The sequence below is a fragment of the Anguilla rostrata genome, chromosome 19, assembly GCF_018555375.3.
Source record: "Anguilla rostrata isolate EN2019 chromosome 19, ASM1855537v3, whole genome shotgun sequence".
Classification (NCBI taxonomy): domain Eukaryota; kingdom Metazoa; phylum Chordata; class Actinopteri; order Anguilliformes; family Anguillidae; genus Anguilla; species Anguilla rostrata.
In genome coordinates this window covers 13,512,966-13,532,530 of record NC_057951.1, presented here as the reverse complement: position 1 = coordinate 13,532,530, position 19,565 = coordinate 13,512,966, and the positions used below count along the sequence as shown (strand labels likewise).

General features: G+C 47.7%; 1 protein-coding gene and 1 long non-coding RNA gene across 8 annotated transcripts in view; one reads left to right on the top strand and one right to left on the bottom strand.

Moving 5' to 3' along the window:
• Nucleotides 1-19,565, bottom strand: part of LOC135245458 (forkhead box protein P2-like) — a 118,951-nt gene that overhangs the window by 87,616 nt on the left and 11,770 nt on the right. The gene's annotated exons all lie outside the window — the stretch shown is intronic.
• Nucleotides 1,111-16,482, top strand: LOC135245459 (uncharacterized). The gene is made up of 3 exons (XR_010327264.1): nucleotides 1,111-1,301; nucleotides 4,395-4,534; nucleotides 16,092-16,482. It is a non-coding gene; the product is annotated as an uncharacterized LOC135245459 (long non-coding RNA).

The following is a 19,565-nucleotide window of genomic DNA, read 5'->3' as shown; positions in this document are numbered from 1 at the left end:
GGATGCGTCCAATAAAGACTCGGACCACCGGACCATTTATATAACTACTTCAAATAAAAGAGCGCACCAGTAAAAAAAAAAAAAAAAAAAAAAAAAAACTCACTAATACTTTATCTCCAGAAGCTCATAAATGAAACATAATAGCTGTCTCTCTTTATAGCCATTAGGCTGTAAAGGAAATACAAAAACACATTAGTTTCACTCCCTGCGTTTAATTATTAGTCACAGTCCCAGTGTGTTTAGCCTACACTGTACCCCCCAAATTCGCTGCACACATTAAAACATCAACTTCCAAATAAAAACAAGCAAACCCAACCACACTTCCCAGTACACGATCAGTACTGCTGCCCTGATGTGGATTAATTAGCCCACAGATGAACGTACCCCGGCGTCCTCATGCACTGCGTTACACACTCGGCCCGCGCGGTGAAAAAGGGTGACATGACTACGGACTGACGAAAGATGGGAAATGGAGGCGCAGAATTTGGGCTGTGTTACCTGCAAGGTGAGGAGTGTCACTGCAGCCAGAGGAGCACGCTGCTGCCGTTTGCGGTGAGAACCCGCTCGTGTCACTGGGTGAAGCGCCCCGCTATCCGTGTCATCACTGAACTGTTTGGAGAGGCGCGCATCACAAACAAGCGCTTCTCCACTCCCGGCTTGTTCATGCATACTGAAATCACCTCGCCCATTAAAACACGTCTCTCCTGACAATTATTCGGTAATTTTTCGTCTGTCGCCGGGTAATTACGGCAGCCCCGGGGACGGGCCGATGGATTCCCGGGCTGGGAGGATGCGTTCTATGCCTGCCGGTGTGAAAAGTGCAGAAAATGGAAAATTTTAAGGCCCCGACAGACCGTCTTCTCTGCTGACACATAAGAAATAATAACACTATCACACCTATCTGATGAAATACCATGTAATTATTTGCAGGGGGATACATAACTTATAATTTCGTTAATGTTTTATTTTCTGAAATACATTTACTCAGTGGCCTCTCATCTGAAAATAACTTTCAAGCTCAAATTCTTTTTACTTTTTTTTCTTTACTTAATACTTTTTTCCCAGTTGCCCAACGTGTGGACTTTGCGCAATAGTGTGGTGGGACGCAAGCTGTGTGGGTTCTGGTGTGTGCACGCTCTGCGCTCATAAAAAAACTGAGCGCGGACGACCGAACCTGCGCGCTCTGCTCAAGCTCCGAAAACAAGCACTTCGATTCGTGAAAGGAGGATTTACAAACGCAGCAAGAACGGCTGCTCAACACAGACAGCCAGGGACACCAAATCATTCTTCAAAAGAAAAAGGTATTTATGCGTATTTCCTTTATTTTGTATTGATTTGTTTTGGCTCTCTCAGTCTGAAGAAAGCAGAGTTACACTACAGAACAAGCTAGCGGTCGACTGTTCTCCGAACGGTACTGTATACATGACTAGTTAGTAAAATAATAATATCGTCTCACCATTATTAAAACAGCCATTACAGCAAATATAAAGAAACACATCCTTCACCTGTTCCTACATCCTGCACAAAGTAACAACATGGATAATAACCTACCTTGTCAAGAATGCGAGAAAATAATCAGTTCCAAACGGCAGTCATATGAAATCACCGCTAAAAACCTTAAAGCATTAACGTGCATTGAGGCAAATGCCAATGAAATAAAATCAGAACGAGAAAGGAATACAGTGAAGGAAGAAAACTGTCAAATCCATTATCAAGGAAATATTTCCACCCGCATCCCACGAGCGCAGCTCTGACCGGTCACGTCCCAGACCGGCGGCATTTTTGCGCCGGTAATTAAAACAAATCAAACAGCTCTCTGATTGTTTTGTCACCCAAGGACAACTATACACACAAACGTTCGGCGAGGGGTGAACACCGAGGCGGTGAGAGTGCCAGTCTCCCCCAAACTAAGAGCTTCACTTTCACAGATGAAAAACCAGCCGTCTATCCTTCGGTCGGCATTCAAGTCTCTGATAAATATTCCGGATGCTTCCCTTGTTAGGACAAGCTTGCAGTTATACCCAGTGCGCCTGCCAAAACGCTGAATGCCCAGAAAGTTAGAGAGGAATAAACAAGCAAACCAGACAAGCATTTTAACATGTCCAGCACAAGATCTAAGGTGCAGTACTAACTTGCAGTTTTTTCTAAATATGCAATAATCGCGCGCTATTCTTTCGAAACACTGGACAACATAAATTACTGACCTTATTAAGAGTCACACAACTCCATTCCCTCTCGTAGAATGTATTGGAGCTGATGTGCTGGGAGATTTCCCATTCTGTAAACAACGCAGACCGGCCGCGTAATGAAAGAATTTCAGCAAACGGTGTTTGTCAATCCGCTGTCAATGTCTCTGCCCGCCGCAGACGTTTTTCCCCAGCTGCCACATAACACAGAAGAAAGACTACCTCCCCGAGGAAAGAAACGAGTACAAAGCCAAGTCTACACACAGCAGATGCAAGAGAAAGTCCATCTGCTGCTTGCGCACAACACCACATGGAGTTTGGAAGATTTACTGTAATAGTGTGGCGGAGTCTGGCAGTGTTTTTTTGTGGACACCGCTGGAATGATGAGGAGGAACGCGCAGATAAATAAGTGTCCACGCGCATTTTTACTTGGAAGCGCACATACGCGTCCTGCCACTCACATGAAATAAAGAAATAAACAAGTTTTGCTGGCAAGTCTTAATATTATTGAATATGACGCACACGGGTAGGCCTACTGTGAGCAAGAATGTTCATGTCAACTCAAAACAAGCTTTAAAACCATTTTAGTAAAATTTGCGGCAGTCTCAAAAAAAAAAAAAAAACAACAAATAATAATAAATTTAAAAAAACAGTTGAAATCGCATCTCTGCGCGTTATGATTTTATAGGAATAGGGTTCCCAAACTTTTTCTATGAATGCCCTGTGAAATACCAAACCCCTGGATGAGTACCCCTACTTCAATAAAATAGGCGTTCATACCCGTTTTAACACCCATTGTAGGCTACAACACAGGGGTCGTTCAACACACTTGCACAGGGAAGCATGTCTAAATTGCGATCTCATTACATCACGGACCTACATATATGCAGACACTTAGGACAATATACAATTTATTACATTTACAATATGCACAATATTAAAAAAGGATGTATAAACCTAAATATGGTTTATTTTACCTGAAATGCAAAAATATGCATAATATGCAATATATACAAAATGTATGCTGTATATACAAAATTTTCCAAAAAAGAGAAGGGGGGGGGGATAATTTCTTTCACAATATTTTTTTCTTGAATGTTCAGGAGACACTCCCAGCCCAGGACCCCAGTTTGGGAACCAGACCCACTGTTTCTGTTTAAGCTTTTCACCACTCTGGGAAGGTTCTTGAATTGGGAATGTTTGCCTGTTTATTTTATTTTATTTTATTTTTATTTTTTTTAATGATCTGAGTAGCGACTGCACACCCCCCGTGCCAAACCCACACAGGCTAACACCCCAGGCAAGGCCAGGCTGAGTGAGCCGGCGCTCAGAGTGACTGCTCCTGAGAGCTTCTGTGACGCTAACGTCTCCGCTAAGTAATTACAGCAATTTTGCATTTCACCTTCAGACCTTTAGGGCCCCCGCTATTCCTGCAGCACCACTTAAACCACTTAATAACACCTTCAGAGCGCCCCGCTCCAGCAGCCGCTCTCCTGTGAAACAAACACGGGGAGTTCACATTTAAACGTGCACTTCCATAGCGCGTCGTTGGCTCCCCCCCCCCCCCCCGGCCGCCTGATTGACAGGAGGAGAATTAACAGTAAATGCATGAGCCCTCAAAGCACTTCACACAAGTGGAATTAGCCTTATATAGGTTTCCCCATCCTACAGCACCGCACTGATTTAAATACTAAGAGAAACAGATTACAAATCATCTCCAAAATCCAAAGTGTTTTCAACTGCAGAGGCATGGCCCGAAGTACAGCGTCCAGTTATGTGCGTATTAAATCGGCCAATGACCCGTTCCAGAATTCAAGCCCCAGTTTTCCTTGTCCACAGCCAATCAGATGCCGTTCCTCCACTGTAAATGACGTAAGCTGCAGAACATGCTAATGGCAGGGCGGCCCGCTGTGAGCCCACCACTGCTTAAGCAAGCCTACGCACCTCGCGCTGAAGATCCTGTTCACCTGTTTCTTTGTGCTCATCTCTGAATCTTTGTTTTTTTTTTTCCCCTCTCTTCTCTCCTCTCCTCTGTAGGGGATGTAGACAGCCAAGGTCAATGAGGACAAACAATATCACCAGGGTCTACATTATATTCAGAGCACAGACAGTGAGGGGCTGGGGGTGGGGGTTGGGGTTTTTTTTTTGTCTGCGAGCCAACGGTACAATTTCCATAGCAACCCGCTAACTATTAATTTTCAATTAAAGCAGGCACAAAGCGGACGGCCCTGGGCCCGGCGGGCAGCGGCGGGAGTGGCGGGAGCCGTTGCTACGTGCCAGGTGTCTGCGCGGCAGACTTGAAAGCCGCCCCTGCCTGCAGGACCGGCGGACGGGAGTCATTACTGCACGTCAGCCTCGTCTTCCCCCTTTGGGTAACTACGCACCCAAATTTGGGAGTGGGGGCGCAGGTACGAGTTCTGCCAGGGAGGGTGGGTGTGGGGTGGACACTACAGGACAACGCTGGCATGTGCAGACTTGATTGAGCTTTGGTTCGGTTGCGATGTTCCTGAGAGGCATTGAGAGTTCTCCTTAAGTCCCCTCTCTACCTCCCCCTGTAGGATGGACAATGTAATAACCTCCACCATGTAGTTCCACATTCTATTAACAGATTAAAACTCATATGAGTAATGAACATACGCAGTGGTCAGTTTCATTTCTTTAGTTTGTACTCCAGCAAGCGTAACCGGTCAACACTTACACAGCTTAAGCAAATGTGAAATGAAAATATGCTGACAGCACAAAGGAAAGCACATTTCCATGCTTTCAAAGAGACAAAAGCTGCTCTGTAATCAAATTCCTTTACTGCCATTATCCTCGGAAAAGACAAATGGCATTACCCATGTACCGAATCCAACCGGTTGTTATTATTCTGCACTTACAAGCGTGTAGTATTCGTAATCTAACGTACATTTTTACAAGCTGTACTTTTGAGGTATCCACGGCAACACTCCCTGGCTATATCCAGTGAACGTGAGAGCCCTGGGATCCCCAAACACATCTACACGGTTCAGCAGCCAGGCGGTCAGAGCAGCGACACTGTACAGGCAGGGCAGTTTCACATGACAAGGAGACCCTCCAAGAGTGCATTAACCTGACCAAACTGTACCGCATCAAGGCACTCGCATTGCACTGCATCAGAATACAGAACTGCACGTGCTTCCAAACCAGGTCATTGTGGTCCCTCACCCACAGAAAAACAAGGCTTCTCCGGAGAACTACAAACCAGCACATTACAAACAAGCACATTACCAACTACATTACGAAAAAAAAAAACATTGCAAACAAGTAGATTACAAACACACTACAGGCAAAACTGGCAAAATAGAAATGTAGAAGGATAACAGGGTGGTCTTAAATGAGACGAGACGCGACAGTAGACAGGATGAGACTTTTTCATCTTCGGTGAAAAGATCACAGCCGAGTTTGGCAAACTCACCGCAGGTATCACGAGTCTGCAGACGTGCTCAGCCAGGGGACAGCTCATAACTAAAATAATCTAATTAAATATAAAGCACATCTGATTTGGGCTGCTCGATGTAATCAGAGAATGTGATTTCAGGTAAAAATTTAAACAAGCGAAAGCACGGCCACCTGCAGCCGTCCCTGCTCTACTCTGCACACTCTGGGAGACGAAAGGAGAGAGAAATTCCATTTCACAGGAAGTGCCTTCATCCCCGGGGGGGGGGGTAATTCTGAAATAGGGGAACACGCAGAGAAGCTCAGGCATCGCGTACGCCCCCGTGCCTGAGAGCAGGGGTCTCAAACTCCCGTCCTGCAGGGCGGCGGTGTCTGCAGGGGTCTGCGGGTTCCTTTCAGTCCACAGCCAGCTAAGGCCTTGAGAACATGGTGTGTGGATTCTTTAACCAATCAGTGACAGGAATGAATCACACCAAAAACCAGCAGACGCTGCGGCCCGCCAGGACTGGAGTCTGACACCCCTGCCTTCGAGAGAGGGGGCACGCATTCGCCCCTGTAACAGTAATCAGGGTAGACCACACCTCAAAGCACCTTGCTCAAGGGCACAACAGCAGTGTCCCACCCGGGAATCGAACCTATGACCGTTCGGTTACAAGCCCAGTTCCTTACCCACTGTGCCGCCCTGGCCTACCGCTACGGATTCCCCCCACGCCTGCATGCTTTACAGAGTGTTTCTGGTGACCTCACACATCAGCAGCAGTCAATGAAGCCGCCTGTTGTAAGCACATCCATTCATGAGCTGAATGCATTCATTCATCTCCAGCGCTAATTAAACAAAAAAAAATTAATTCAGGAAAGAAAAAAGAAAAAAAAGGGCTTTGCTCTGTCAAATAATAAACTCGTTATATGGAAATTTCAACTTAATCGCTCTACTTAGCGCTGTTAATTTAAAGCTAATTTAACGAGCCCCGATTCAGAGAGGGTAGCGATACGAGTTACATCTGGAGGTAATTCACTCAGCCTGCAGTGGAGATGAGCCAAGGGTGGGCCGACAGGAGGGAGAGAGGGAGAGAGGGAGGGAGGGAGAGAGAGAGGGAGGGAGAGAGAGACAGAGAGAGAGGGAGGGAGAGAGAGACAGAGAGAGAGAGGGAGAGAGAAAGTGGGAGTGAGAAAGAGAGAGGGAGAGAAAGAGGGAGAGAAAGGGAGAGGAAATGAGGGTGACAGAGGGACAGGGAGAGAAAGAGAGGAAGTAAGAGCGTGTGAGAGGGAGAGAGAATCTGGTTTATGAAAGGCTCATTTCTGGAATGTTTTACTCTGCTCTCATCAGACTGGTGTAAGGAAAGGAGCATCAGAAAAATAAAATGAAGTCGTCTGGGGGGACAGTTTTTGCTGACAGAAAAGAAGTTTCTGGTCTATATGGTAACATGGGATTATGCAGAATCAAATGACACACTAAAAAGTTCAGCAAAAATTAAATAAAATCAAATAATTAACAAAAAAAAAAAAAAACACTATCCATCATTTGACATAATTACACTTTTCCACCACGCTCACTCACCCTTTTTTTGCTACAGGCAAAATTGACTGAAACTAATTGAGAACAAAAACTACATTCTGAGCCGGGATTCTTAATAAAGGACATCCACAGAAAACCAAATGGACAATTGCAAATGGAGACATTCATCAAAATTTCTGCCCGCTGCCATTATTAACGCCACGATAAAAAAGCCTTGTGGAAGTGAAATGGCCCACTTATGACTGCATCTCCATTTTGCGTTAAAAGCAGCTCCTCCATCGGCAGAGTGAGAGAGAGAGAGAGAGAGAGAGAGAGAGAGAGAGACAGGCCACACACTTTCATTAGGCATAAACAAGTCTGCAGGTTACCCGGGTTACCGATCTCTTCTGATGTTACCAACCGCCTTCCATTTGAACAAGAACGCGAAACAAGTTTTACTATTTAACGGTTTCACAACGTGCATGATTAGCGATCTCATTAGACAGGGCGGGTGACATAATGAAGGTGCACCCAGGCATTTGGCATCCAGTGATGATGATGCTGTCCCTGACTGTGATGCTTCTCTTTCATATTTCATAAATGATTTCATGTGCTTGTGTGTATAAAATCTGTGTGTGTGTGTGTGTGTGTGTGTCTGTCTGTCTGTGGGAGTGTGTGCGTGTTGTGTGTGCTGCGTGCGTGTGCGTAAGCACGTGAACTTCATGAAAACCAAACATCAGAACAGAACCGACCACACGCTCCCAAAACATTTCCAACAAAGGCTGACTGACAGAACAGTCCTGGGACTGTGGAACAACAGAAACTCAATCACTCTGGAAGGACATTGTCGCCAGGGGCTCTCAGGTGAGCGGCCCAGCTAAAGCAGTTGTTCTCAAACCAGAGACATGTCACACAGAATGGTTTCAGTTCACACATCACCGACTCCTCTGATAGACCGGGCAACACTGCACCTTTTATTCCTAGTCACCCATGCACACACACACACACACACAAACACACAGCGAGCGCACACACACACACACACACACGCACACACACACACACGCGTGCGCACACACACACACACACGCACACACACTCCCACAGACACACACACGCGCACACACACTCCCACAGACACACACACACACGCACACGCACACACTCCCACAGACAGACACACACACACACACACACACACACTCCCACAGACACACACACACACACACACACACACCACACGCACACACACTCCCACAGACACACCACACCACACACACAAACAACCGCCACAGCAACAGCACCGCACAGCCACACCACCACAGCGCACACCACACACATCACACAGCACACAGCACCCACCCACAGACAACAGACAGACACACACACGCACACACGCACTCCCAGACAGACACACACACACACTCCCACAGACAGACAGACACACACAGTCACACAGACACACACACACACTCCCACAGACAGACAGACACACACACACACTCCCACAGACAGACACACACACACACTCCCACAGACAGACAGACACACACACATGCACACACAGTCCCAGACAGACACACACATACACGCACACACTCCCACAGACAGACAGACACACACACACACTCCCACAGACAGACAGACACACACACAGTCCCACAGACACACACACACACACACACACACACACAAACAGGAGGCCTGCCAGAGGCAGAGCGAGCTGAACTTTTCGCACCCCCGAGCCGGAGCACCATGTGCTTTGTGGTTTGTGCAGCTGGTGTGCCACGCTAATGCGCGACAGTGTCATACGAAAAATATTCCAGCCCCCCCCCCCCCGCCATCCACAGAGAGCCAGGCGCTAATGAAACACAGGCCGTGCACGATGAGGTCATGCCGAGTATGGATTTCAATAACCGTGCACAAATGCACAAACGGAGAATATCAAACATGCAAACCAATCGGATTCCTGCAAGCCCAGAACAGGGAAAAAAAAAAAAAAAAAAAAAAATTTAACTGAACTTTTTTCCTCTCTTCCCTACCCCTCGACGTTCCCCTCGAGCTATGCAAACAGCCCTTAACTGCCACACTGAACGAGTGTGAGTCCACAAAGCCAGCAGACTAAACAGAGAGATCCTGGCCAAGCTAAAGCTAAGTAACTCCAGACGCGCACTGCAGCGATACAGGATGTCTCCGTCTAATTGGCAAATATTAAATCTCACCATGGGCTCCGCCCTACTTTGTGAAAGCGAGTCCCAGCGGCTGCGCTCATGAAATGTTTATACACGTCTCCTTCTGAACGGAAGACACGGCAACAGCCTCGACGGAAACCAATCAGGAAAGCCTCACTACGGCGGAGAGCCCGCGTGCGCCCGCATGTTTCATTCATCTAAAATGTCCCGAAATGGAATTAAATGCATAATTCATCACCGCGATGTAGCAGGGTCAAGCAGGGTTTATGCTTCCCGAACTAGAACGCCAAATAAATATGAATACGATTTTAATGCAATTACAACTGTACGGAATGTAATTGCTTTTACTCCGGTGGTAGCTTTCTGTGTATTAATAACAAATCATCTTCTCCAAACATTTATCACAGCTGAAACGTTCCGTCTGAATGTATAATGAGCAAAATGGACAATTCATGAAACACTGAGAAAATGGGATGTGTGGAGCAGGAACAAACTGAGATTAGGGATGGACAGGTACGGACCAAGATTAGTGACTAGCAGGTACAGACTGAGATTAAGGATGAGCAGGTACAGATTGAGATTAGGGCCTGGCAGGTACAGACTGAGATTAGGAATGAGCAGGTACAGATTGAGATTAGGGATGAGCAGGTATAGACTGAGATTAGGGACCGGCAGGTACAGGCTGAGATTAAGGATGAGCAGGTACAGATTGAGATTAGGGACTGGCAGGTACAGATTGAGATTAGTGATGAGTAGGTACAGACTGAGATTAGGGACCGGCAGGTACAGGCTGAGATGAGTGATGAGTAGGTACAGGCTGAGATTAGTGATGAGTAGGTACAGGCTGAGATTAGGGACCGGCAGGTACAGGCTGAGATTAGTGATGAGTAGGTACAGGCTGAGATTAGGGACCGGCAGGTACAGGCTGAAATTAGTGATGAGTAGGTACAGACTGAGCAGGTACAGATTGAGATTAGGGACCGGCAGGTACAGGCTGAGATGAGTGATGAGTAGGTACAGACTGAGATTAGTGATGAGTAGGTACAGGCTGAGATTAGGGACCGGCAGGTACAGGCTGAGATTAGTGATGAGTAGGTACAGACTGAGATTAGTGATGAGTAGGTACAGGCTGAGATTAGTGATGAGTAGGTACAGACTGAGATTAGGGACCGGCAGGTACAGGCAGAGATTAGTGATGAATAGGTACAGACTGAGATTAGGGACCGGCAGGTACAGGCTGAGATTCGTGATGAGCAGGTACAGACTGAGATTAGGGACCGGCAGGTACAGGCAGAGATTAGTGATGAATAGGTACAGACTGAGATTAGGGACCGGCAGGTACAGGCTGAGATTAGGGATCGGCAGGTACAGGCTGAGATTAGGGACCGGCAGGTACAGGCTGAGAACAGACATGCGGTCAGCGTCTGAGGCTCCATGTGGTGTTCCGTTTTCCTCAGTCAGAGTCGTGCTCCTAGTTTTCAAAACTTCAAAAAACAAAAAGAAGAAAAAAAAAAAAAAAGCCAAATACCACAACATTCATAAAACAGAACTGAACCGCAGGGAATTGAAAAAGGAAAAAACACACAAAAAGGTAGCAGAGCTCAGCGGCAGATGGTAAAATTAACATTTCAACAGCTGTAGCCTTTCATCCGAGTCTCTGCAGCCCTCCTCTTTCTGGGGGGAAAAGTGAGGGTTAGAGACTCTGGAAAAAGGGAAAAAGCAGCAGCCCTGTCTTATTACTCCTGATGGTCGTTTCTCAATGAAATATTAAACAGGCCTGTTTGGGCTGCTCCCCTCTCCCCAGCACCCAGAGCCATGTTGTGGAAACATCATCTCAGTCATTATTATGGGAAAGAGCACCTGGCTATGAAAGAAAATAAAACACCTTTTTTCTTCTTCTTTAAATAAAAGACGACAAATCCAGCTACTGTCTTTTTTTCAGTCCTTTTAAAATCTCACCCACTTCCTCCAGTGACCCACTAATGGGCATAAATAAAATTTGTTTATGGCTATGGTTTTTGGAAAGAGCAACAGAACCCTACAGGAAAACATCCACTTCAATTAGTGTTCCCCCTCCCCCTTCTCTTGGAATACCCTGAGCACCCAGTACACAACTGTACTATGGACAGTGTCTGACAGCAAAGAAGAAAGAATCATCAACATGCTCTGCACAAACAGAGGCAGATTTCTGAGGAGAACAACAGAAAAACAAACACAGAAGACCTCTTTCTGTCAGACCCGGCGAACGGGGGCTGCTCTGTGCCGGTCGTTGGTTTGACACAGTTACGGCTGAATTACACGTGTCCCGCCTCTGTGACATTTTAAACGCAATTAAAGCCGCTTATGAGAGAGGCTGCACCTCCGAGGGAGGGCTCCTGTGATTAGCATGCTAATGAGCTCACGCCGGCAACAACAGAGCTCGCTTTCAAAACCTCCGCTACCTGTGAGTGATTATCTGTCTACCAGTATACACAGGGCCTTCTTCTCCACCTCCCAATTATCTGTTTACCAGTATACGCAGGGCCTTCATCTCCACCTCCCAATTATCTGTTTACCAGTATACACAGGGCCTTCATCTCCACCTCCATCTCCACCTCCCAATTATCTGTTTACCAGTATACACAGGGCCTTCATCTCCACCTCCCGATGATCTGTTTACCAGTATACACAGGGCTTTCATCTCCACCTTCCGATTATCTGTCTACCAGTATACACAGGGCCTTCATCTCCACCTCCCAATTATCTGTTTACCAGTATACACAGGGCCTTCATCTCCACCTCCCAATTATCTGTTTACCAGTATACACAGGGCCTTCATCTCCACCTCCCGATTACCTGTTTACCAGTATACACAGGGCCTTCATCTCCACCTCCCAATTATCTGTTTACCAGTATACACAGGGCCTTCATCTCCACCTCCCGATTATCTGTTTACCAGTATACACAGGGCCTTCATCTCCACCTCCCGATTATCTGTTTACCAGTATACACAGGGCCTTCATCTCCACCTCCCGATTATCTGTTTACCAGTATACACAGGGCCTTCATCTCCACCTCCCGATTATCTGTTTACCAGTATACACAGGGCCTTCATCTCCACCTCCATCTCCACCTCCCAATTATCAGTTTACCAGTACACAAGGCCTCCAACCCCACCTCCACCCTGGCCTCACATACGGACCACTGCCGCACCACAGACACAAACCCGCGATGGCCGCACAAAGTTACACTTCACTAAAGCTTTGCACGCTTGCTTTAAAGCTTTGAGAGGCGGTCTGAGAAGGTTTTCCCCTCCTAATCAGCTTTTTCCTGACGTGGATTGCCCTGGTAGCAGACCTGTACTCAGGGTGCTGGCAGGGGTGGATTGCCCTGGTAGCAGACCTGTACTCAGGGAGCTGGCAGGGGTGGATTGCCCTGGTAGCAGACCTGTACTCAGGGAGCTGGCAGGGGTGGATTGCCCTGGTAGCAGACCTGTACTCAGGGAGCTGGCAGGGGTGGATTGCCCTGGTAGCAGACCTGTACTCAGGGTGCTGGCAGGGGTGGATTGCCCTGGTAGCAGACCTGTACTCAGGGAGCTGGCAGGGGTGGATTGCCCTGGTAGCAGACCTGTACTCAGGGAGCTGGCAGGGGTGGATTGCCCTGGTAGCAGACCTGTACTCAGGGAGCTGGCAGGGGTGGATTGCCCTGGTAGCAGACCTGTACTCAGGGAGCTGGCAGGGGTGGATTGCCCTGGTAGCAGACCTGTACTCAGGGAGCTGGCAGGGGTGGATTGCCCTGGTAGCAGACCTGTACTCAGGGAGCTGGCAGGGGTGGATTGCCCTGGTAGCAGACCTGTACTCAGGGAGCTGGCAGGGGTGGATTGCCCTGGTAGCAGACCTGTACTCAGGGAGCTGGCAGGGGTGGATTGCCCTGGTAGCAGACCTGTACTCAGGGAGCTGGCAGGGGTGGATTGCCCTGGTAGCAGACCTGTACTCAGGGAGCTGGCAGGGGTGGATTGCCCTGGTAGCAGACCTGTACTCAGGGAGCTGGCAGGGGTGGATTGCCCTGGTAGCAGACCTGTACTCAGGGAGCTGGCAGGGGTGGAACGCGTTCGGCCATGAACTGTTACGCCCTCTCAAACCCAGAGAACACCAAACATCCATCCATCCATCCATCCATCCATCCAACCAATCAATTAATTAATTAAACTGATCCATTATCTATACATGCTTATTCTGAGCAGGGTTGCGGGGGGTGCTGGAGCCTATCCCAGCATGCATTGGGGCAAGAGGCAAACACGAAACAGAATCACTCACAAATTCAAAAAAGGAAGACAATCCTTTAATCAACCCCTCAACAGACCCAGCCAGCGCTGAGGAGCAGAGGCCGGTTCCCCGTCTGGGTTCGGAGGGACAGGACGCTGACCAAGACGCGCCAGTTTAAAAGCAGTGGCCCTTCCCCACGAGCCTGAGAGAGAGAGAGAATCAGCTGCAGAGCGGGAGCAAACACACAGCAGCTTTATCACACTCTTTCATCCATTCACTTCTTTTTTCTGTTTTATTTAGCCTTTTCCTTTAGTGTTGATAAACTGAACATCTGTTACCGAGGTGCAAATGAGCAAACGTTCAGAGACCAGACTGCACACTTTGCTCCTTCATTTTTTTATATACGCAGCATTTCACAACCATTCAAAAACCCTGACAAAGGCATTTTCCCACTGCCAAATCAATGGCTGAATTCTGCCAAATGGTGCATAGTGTTCCTCTGTCTGAACAGCTCCATTACATCATAACGTGTTATGCATAATTTTACACGTGTCCTGCTCCCTTATTCCATGTTTTTAAGTATTTGGAATTTATAAATAAATATTTTCGTGAACTGCAGCGCTGCAGTTCACATTTACCATTCACAGGTAAGAAATAACACTGCCAGCAATGAGCATTCATCCATTAAGTGTTAAAACCACTCGCTAGAAAACCCATTCTAAGAATCACAGATGAACTTCTATTTCAGGAAGCAGGGACAGAGAATTAAAACAAGAGTCTGCGGAAGAGAGGCACTCCCGAATCATCACAGGATAATAAAACCTACATTCTAATTAAGTGCCGAAGGATGTTCTGTTGAATCTGAATTAAGTCCGTCCATAGAAGACACTCGGGCTGGAACTGCGCGTCTGAATGTCGATGCAGTTATCAAAAGACGGCCTGACAGCATCAAGGCACTTTAATTGAATTAACTCTGATGAGCAGGCGCTGAGCTGGGGCGGCGGGGGAAGCACGTCCCCGGTCCTGAACGCTAGCTAGCTAGCGCTGGGACACTGCCAGTGATCCGCATGCCTAAATAACAATACAGAGGACGGGGGAATGGCTCCTCATTCATGTTTTCCCCCCAGTGGTGGAGGAGGAAATGCATAATTCAGTACACCGCGCTGCCGAAGAGCGTGTTTACATCTTCCATTGAGCTGCTCGTCAGGGGAAAAAATAAATGAATAAATAAATAAAAAAACCTGGAAAACACCTATTTAAATCTGAAACAAAACAGACGATCAGACAAACGAACAGTGCATCCGTAAACACGGCATAAATCAAATAGAAAAAGCTCTCATTATGAACGCATTTTGTTTTGGGGTTTTTTTTGTTGGAGGGGGGTATAGCAGGGAGGGGGGGTGTAAGATAGTGGTGGTAAAGAAAGGCAGTCCTAAGAGATGTCACAGCACACTTCTGTGCGCTTAGAGTGCAATACAATATCCTTAAAAAAATAATTTAAAAAAGACCAATAGTTCCTCTGTTGGAGTGTTGGCTTGAAAAGAGAGTGCACAAAACCCTGAAATACTGACCAGTCTCGGCCAAGGAAATACGAAATTACACTCACGACTGTGCCGGGACTGCCTTCCAGAAATAGCCTAACAATACATTACTATTCCGAAAACATTGCAAAGGCACAACAAAAAAATCCCTACCTACTCAAATCTAATTTATCACATTAAAATACAGGCACAAGCAGTGGATCATTACGATGAGATAAATACTCAGCGGCTTTTCCAGCAAAGATTTCATTTGCATTTGATTAGGCAGACGAGCGGCATTAATGAATATAAATATAAATTAATATATGCGTCGCCACGCAGCGTCACGGACGGACTTCCTGTTCATTTTAAGAGCTCCAGAAGCATTTAAGCCCCTCACAAAGTCTATTGATCTGTGAAACGGAACGCTCAGGGGAGGGAAATCGCTGGAAGTCATATATCAATGATGAAATGACTAGCCATTATTCCATTTGGTAATTAAACATCTTAGGGACCATTTAAGTGACTGCGCGTCAGAGAGGTCACGCAAGGTCAAACTAATTGTTTGGCGCTTTTTTGGCTGGGCATGGGGGGGATTCTGCACACCCTGCCTGTAGTGGAGACAACACCCGCGGGCTTGGGGCTCACACACTGAGCCGGGGAAAGCTTCCTGGTGCCAGAGTGGCACGAGTTACAGCACAAACATAACCGGCAGGAACATGCAAGAGAATTCCACTTTTACACCAGTCTCACTGTCAATACCGTGCTCACACAAATCTAGCCATCACACTAACAATGCCAAACACTGTGTGTGTGTGTGTGTGTGTGTGTGTGTGCGCATGTTAGTGCGTGTACTGTGTCTGTGTGTGTGCGCGCGTGTATGTGCATCTGTGAGTGCATGTGTGTGTGTGTGCATGTGTATGCCCGTGCGCATGTGTGTGTGTGCACTGCAGTGCATTTCTGTATGAGAGTCATTCTCGTCAGACAGGTTAGACTCTGCTCTCCTGCAGGTTATTAATGGCTCTTCTCCCACACAGGTGTGCCACAGGTAAACAGCAGAGTCCCGGACTGTCGGGGCCACGTGCGGAATTCAGCAGCTGCCTTTGCACCCCTGCACCCCTGCACAGCCAGTCCAGCCAGTTCTGCCAAAGGGGAGTGTGTTCTCATGTCCCTGTCAGCACTGCTTTGAGCACCTGACACAGCACAGAGAGACAGAACAGGGTTTACCCAACCGTAAAACCACACAACGCTCTGCGCAGCACGCACACCTTCTATAAACAGAGCCAAGATGCACATCAGCCGACAGGCAATGCAGCCCTGCGGGATTCTGACACACCGGTTCAGCACACCAGGGTGACAGGGCGCATTTCCCCGCCTCCTTATGTTCCCTGAGCAAACACCAAAAAAATAAACAAAACACATAATCCCCGTCCACACCCAAACACGCTTTCCGTCTCTGCGGCGCGCATAAACCACCAGACGAGAAACAAAAAAAAAGACCGGACAGAGGCGGGGGGGGTTTGTACAGGAGGACACGCCCCCCCCCCCCCACGGGTCGCCCACAGAGCCGACGGCGCTCTCTCTCTCTCTCGCACATTCCAGCGTGGCCGCCTGCCAGAGAGACCTTGAGGAGTCCTTACAACCCCAAACACAAAGCGGGCGCAGCGCACAGCGTCACCCACATGCCTGTGGAGCCACCGGACGAATCACAACCCACCCGAGAGGCATTCAGGCATTTCTCACATTAAAGGCGCTTTATGCAAGCCGGTTTCAGCGCGGGGTTGTGTCACGCTGCGAGAGGGCTTTTTACTTAACGTTCTGAGCACGGCGTTCAGCCGGCGCGTGCTCATAATTAAGCAAACGCCCCTCCCTGGACACAGCGCAAGACACACTCAAAGAGTCCCATTCAAGCCCTCAAATACATTTTCCTCCACTGTTTCTGTGTGAATGGGACACAAAGAGAGAGAGAGAGGGCCTAAAGATATGCCTGCACAAACGGCCAGGCTCAAGAACTCCTCCTGCAGAAACTCAGCATCCCAGCCTTTTCCCCAGTAAAACAGCACACGGCGAGGTGCACTTAGAACCAGAGAAATCCGGACCCAGCTCCTCTGAAACCAGGGTGAAAATCCAATGATAAACTTCATTAAATTAGAGAAAAAATACAACCTATGCGCACCTTCTGCATTTTACAATCTAATCTCATCTCTTGCTCTTAGTGCAGCGATCAAACAAACCAAAAACAGGAGGCCTGTTTCCCAGTGTTGGGATGTGAAGGGCCCTTTCGGGGGCTCAGACCTGCGGTAGGGCCGCCCATTCAGGCTGCTAATTAGTGTCTGCGGATCAATGATCTTAGAGTCCCTTTTCCGTCCCAGCAGTAAGACGGGACGCACACCCCCGGGCCGGTCATTGTCGAGCACAAACAGACCTCTCTTCTCCCCGCTGCAGCTCAAGGATGCTCTGCTCCTACACTCTCATCCGCTCTCGTGGAAAAACATATTTTTATAAACACCATTTTTAATTACATAAAATACATGTTAGAAAAGGCTAGTTGCAGCCTTAAAGTAGAACAAGGTTTTCTTTACAGAGTGCGGAAGAACAGGTGAGAATATTTGCACTACACTCTGAATGCATAACAGGCTATGCATATCATTTCATCAGTTCAGCATACGCAAAACAGCAGAGGGGGTACTACTGTGAGCTCAGCGCTATCAGCCCAGAGCCAGAGAGCAGGGAAATATACACAGACATGTTTCCCATGCATGCACACCAGCATACTCGCACGCACATACATGCAAACACACGCGCACGCACACACACACCAGCATACTCGCACGCACATACATGCAAACACACACGCGCGCACGCACGCACACACACAGCTACCACGCACACGCCACGCGGGGCACGCGAACAACCGCATACTGCGAGCACGCACACGCACGACGCAGCACGCCGCAGACCGCACGCACCAACAGCAACACACACGCCGCAGCCACGCACAGCACACAGCACACACACCAGCATACCGCACACGCACACATACACGCAAACCCCACACGCGCGCCGCACGACAACAGCACACACACACACACACACACACACACACACACGCACACAGGACTGAAAGCAATGTCATTCTTTGAAGGCAGGCACTCTGATCAAAAGGCTTATACTTTTGGAATATTCCGGAGGGATCAGAGAGGAGGACTGAGCAGTGACCCGGCCCCAGCCACACACTGTGTTCTGGGGTTAATGGAGGGATGAAGATTAAAACAGGCCTGCCTTCATCTACCTCCCCAGCCGCCGTCCCCCTCTGGAACCCAACTCACGCAGACAGACAAAACGGGGGACAGCCAGACTCTTTGATTTTTTGATTTAGGGCTACCCATAATGTCTGGGGTAAAAAAATATATATATTTTTTTAAAGCCAAGCAATTTACTGGGAGACATATCTCACAAGACCTTTGGAGGGAGAAATCTACAGCCGATACACCCCAAAAAAAAAAAAACCTATTTCAAACAGAATCTCAGCACAGCTATCCATATGGATCTTTTTGCTAAGATACACATAATTGCTACAGATCTGACATACTTAAATTCCAAGTTTGAAGTCGGGCCAATTACTTTTTTTAATGCTGATTAGAGGACTCGCTCAAGAAGAGATATTTAAGGAGTTCATCTTTGAAGATTTAAGTGCGTACTTGAGAAATTAAAAATGAACTGATGAAACTCTTTTGAGGGGGTGTGGGGTGGGGGGGGGGGGGGGGAGTGAGACTTAGAATAACATCAGAAGCCCCCCACACCCCTCAGCTGGGGGCTGCCCGAGCTCACGGTCGAGCAGGCCGTCTTATAACAGACACCCGAAAGGGAAGGACAGAGTACTGGGAGGGGGACCGCTCGCATCGGGGCCGTCTAACAGGGCACTGCAGGGAAAACAAGGCCGTTCAGCTGCTGTCAAACACACCAGGAACTTCGTCTGGTTCATACGGCGCAAAATTAAACTGGCTAAACAGGCAAACCAGGGAAGAACTAGCAAACCGATCCTTTTACTGACACATCACAAAGCAGACACCGGTTCAGTGAAATCTGCTACAGGCCCCTTCCAAAATGTACCGTTTTCATGAGCTAAAATAAGACAAGCAGGAATTAAAGTGCTACAACAAGGTTGGTTATGGTATTTTACCCTTCAGATAAAATTTAAGATTCCCTCGATCTTGTTACGTAGATTCCAGCTCATTTAAGAAAAGAAGCTTAAAGACAAATGCACACTTTTTACCAGTGCACAGTAAAATATCCCTACTGAACTCAGTTACATGTGACACTGGAGTTTTTACAGGGTATAACAGAATAAACAAGCCAGTTGCTCCGGGTTTTTTAAAAAGATAACATCGGTAAAGACTACAAATCTCACACGGAGGAAGAAAAGAACAAAACAGAAGCAGCACATCCGCTACTGCAGCTCTGAACAGACGGATGGCGCACAGGGCTGCATGATTCACTGAATAAACACC